Source organism: Gavialis gangeticus, unplaced genomic scaffold, assembly GCF_001723915.1.
Source record: "Gavialis gangeticus isolate Ggan-Ray unplaced genomic scaffold, GavGan_comp1, whole genome shotgun sequence".
Taxonomy (NCBI): Eukaryota; Metazoa; Chordata; order Crocodylia; family Gavialidae; genus Gavialis; species Gavialis gangeticus.
Window position 1 is genome coordinate 9877353 of NW_017729009.1, and position 3963 is coordinate 9881315.

Sequence of the window (3963 nt, forward strand, 5' to 3'; positions counted from 1 at the left end):
GCCGCCCCCGCGGCCCAGCCGGTACCTGCCCCCGCTGCGGCCCCGGCTCCTCGGCGTTCAAACCGGCCCCGCCCGCTGCCCGGGACTCAACGTCACGCGCCGCCGACGTGCCGCGTCATCGCTCGCGCGCGGCGTCACTTTCCGGCGGGAGGGGGGAGGAGGGAAGGGGCGGGGCGAGGGGAATCATGTGAGACCCGTAGGGGCCGCTGATTGGTGCGTTGGGGTTCCCGCGCAGGCCTCGCCCCCGCGCGGGTCGTTCACGCCTGGACACGTGCGCGGGAGCTGGTCTGCAGCGCTGGGGGGCTGGGCCGTGCGCGTGCACAGGGGTGCACAAACGGGACGGTGCATGGGCATGCACAACACACAGCGGGGCAATGTGTAGGCACACACACGTGTGACAGTGCCTAGATGGACACGCACCTGCACACATACACAAATGCAACAGTGCACGGACATGCACAACACGGCTGGGGCAGCACATGGACACTCACAGACATGTGACAGTACCTAGACACACACACGTGCACACAAACACAGCTGGGTAGTGCATGGATATGCACACGCGTAGACACGCAGACAGCTGGGGCAGTACATGGGCACACAAGTGGGACACTGCATACAGTGCATGGGTACACGTGCACACATGCAGACGTGACAGTGCGTGGACACAGTTGGGGCAGTGCATGGATATGTGCGACAGTGCACACACAGACACATGCAACTGCATGGGCACAACACAGACATGACAGTGCACAAACACGTCGCTGGGGCAGTACATGAACACGTGCAACACTGCATGGACACACGAGCACATGCGTGCACAGACACAGCTGGGCGGTGCATGGACACGCACACAGGTGGAGAAGTGCATGAGCATACACATCTGCAACAATGCATGGATGGACAGACAAACACGTGCACGCTTGGGCGCGCACACACAGACCCAGGCAGTGCATGGACACATGCACACCTGTGTGCATGTGCACACCAAGCCCTGCTGCCCTGGGCTCATCTCTGCAGCCAGCTGTGCTCCAGGCCCTCAGAAGCCCCTTCCCGGGCCAGTCCCAGGGCTGCTGGCCTTGCCCATCCCCAGGACCTGGGTTGTGGAGCAGCCCCACATCCCTTGCAGCCTGACTTCTCTAGCAGTCTGGGCTGTTTTATCCCTTCAAACCGGGGCTACTTGACTGTGTCATTCTGCAGCCGATCCACCTGGGCACTTACAGCGGCTCCTCCCCAGCCCCGCGCTGCTTGTGGCTTAGTGCAAGAGAAACTCGGGAGCTGCGGGCTAGAGTCGCCCCTGCTCCACTGCCCTCATCATCAGAGCCAAGGATTCCTCGGGGTGACCTCTTTTACTTGGACCAACTATGGAGCTGGGCTACATTTATACAAGCTTCCCAATGTAAGATGTTCGTCCTCAGGTGTTTGAATGTAGGAAGCCAAGCGCAGCAGGTGAAGCACGGTATAGGGGAAGGGCTGAGACACTCTCAGCTGTAGCAGACAGTTATCAAAAGAAAAGCGGTGGCTGACTGGGAGATCAAGGCCTATGAAAGGTGGGGAATAGGGGGCTCAATCTCACCTTTCTTGTGTGGAAAGCAGTCAGGAGTTGGGTAAATTGTAGTGGGCCATAAATCCAATAGGAGACCTTGGATCTTAGTGTCCAGCCGGCTTGTTCCCAAAAGCCAATGAAAGGTGTTAAGTAGATTTCCCTTGAGCAGGAGTATAGTGAGGTCAGAGATGGAGCAGAGATTGTGTAAGAAATGTGCTCTGTTTGTGTGTGTGTGTGTGTGCGCGCGCGTGTGCATGCGTCTGCATCCTTTCAGGTTGTAGCTGTGTTGGACTACAGCCAAGGTTCTTTGAATAAAGGTGATCTCTTTTATTAGACCAACCTTTATATTATATCTCCATCCTTTACATTTTTGTTTCTGTGAGAGCCCATTCTCTTGTGCTGTTGCTGTTTAGTTTCCCCCACAGTGGCCATGCTTCACTTACTGTGCTTGGCTTCCTATATTCAGAGACCTGAGGATGAAAATCTTACATTGGAAAGTTTGTCTAAAGATATCCCAACTACACAGTTGGTCCAATAAAATGTATCGCCCTAAGAGACTCTTGCCCATCACATGATTTCTGGACCATTGCAGCTACATCACACTTAACATGACTGTCACATGGAAGATATCAGAATCTGCCTGTCTGATGCTCAGCCGTTCCCACCGGATACACCAGGCTGCCCTTGGGAGCGGAGGATGCGGTGCCCTTTGCACGCATAGTGTCTGGCGGTGGAGACCTGGGTCCTGCGTCTGCTATTGGGAGCTCAGACGAAGACGACCTGCCCTCTACTGCTCCATGCCACCACAAGGTGAACAGAAGGGCAGCAGCCGTGCCTAACCTAGAGACTGCATTTCCAAACACATTATCGGGCAGATACTGCCCTTTTTCTGCATATTTGGCAGACCTGTGTTTGCTCCTGTGATCTCTAGCAGCATAATATAGCAAGCGAGGAGCAGAACGTCAACAGGAGTGTTCCCTTAGCAATACCTGCAAAATTCTTCCCCAGTCCTGGGAGCTTAGAGCCTCGGAGAGTTGACGAATTACATTAAATATAGTTCTTCTTGCAACAGCTGTCTCTAGGGGTTTCAGAGATCTAAACAATAGTTAAGAAAGGCAGTTCAAACTTGTACTATTCAGGCCTTAAGAAAATAAGAGAAAATACTGATTCAGAGGAAATGCTCCAGCAGAAAATTCCCTGTTCAAGAGCAAAGGCTATCAGACGATGACTAACCACATCAGAATGAGGGAAGTGCAGCAGCTGATCTCATGGACACTAGATTTGATCAGCTAGAGTTAGGAATAACAGGGATCCCTAGAGACGGTATTTTTGCCCATGATGCAATGGCTGATAAAGAGGGTGGCCCTACTGAACGCAACAGGCCTGACCCTGCTCAGTTAAAACAATGGGAGTTCCGCCCAGGGTGAACAACTTGATATTTGCTGACATTGTTTCTCCTGTTTTTAGCCTGAAGGACCCTGTTAAATATTTATGAAGAGACAGAAGTCACTCCAGAGTTAAGTTGCAAGCAAGTCATTGTACAGAGCAGCTATGATTGTAGTGCAGGGACAGGGGTGGCCTGCATGGACCAACGGGCAGGCTGGATGAAGTATGGCAGGGCTGCACACTGCTGGCTATCACTGCCGGGTGACATAACGGGTGTGTCTACACGTGCATTTACACCGGCTTAAATTTACTGCACAGTAGGCGGGAATAGGTCGACGTCTACACGTGCAGGCATTAAAGTGCATTAGTGCTGTGTGTAGCTCAACTTTTAGAGAGAATGCTTCTAGACAAGATATTTAAATCAGCGAGACCATTTATGGGGGGGGGACTAAGAATCAAACTCAAAAGTTTTTTTGGACAATAGATAATGTTTCAGGGCTCTAGCCCAGTCCAGACAGGCACTGAGCATCCCTAATCAACACCAAGTGAGCCTGGGTCAGCACCTACCAATTTGGGGAGTTCCCCTAGTGACATGCACCCCTTTTGCATAGGGCCAGTGCAAGTTCTGGGCCCCCCTAGAGCATTTCTTAAGCCCCCAGCAAGATTTAAGTGTACCTACTTAGGCTACGTGCTGGCCCGCAACTCCCATGTACATTAAATCAAGACTCTTCAGCCTGAAGCCATGGACAAGACAGGTCTGGGAAGTGTGGCTCTGACCATGTCAGCTGGGTGGACTGTGTGACTATACTGAGGATGCTTCTGTTTGCAAAAAGAGGCTACGGAATGGCTAACTAATATTAAGCACATTTTCCACCTCAAAAAAATAAAAGTTCATCACCAAATCAGAAAAAAAAGACTGCCCACTCATATAGAAATACTGATTTTAATTCGATTGTGATAAATGTTAAAGGTAAACTCGAGACATTGATCCATTTTCTTTTTCACCCGAAAAAAAAAAAAAAAAAAAAAAA

General features: G+C 51.5%; 1 protein-coding gene across 2 annotated transcripts in view; it reads right to left on the reverse strand.

The window, feature by feature from the left end:
* Positions 1-125, reverse strand: part of MAPRE1 (microtubule associated protein RP/EB family member 1) — a 14607-nt gene extending 14482 nt beyond the window's left edge. Inside the window, exon 1 of one of the 2 annotated variants that reach the window (XM_019509958.1) lies at positions 31-125. The gene's annotated coding sequence lies outside the window, so the exon portion shown is untranslated. Of the gene's footprint in view, positions 1-25 lie in introns of both variants that reach the window. The other variant, XM_019509959.1, reaches the window with a different exon arrangement.
* Between the last annotated feature and the right edge of the window lie 3838 nt (positions 126-3963).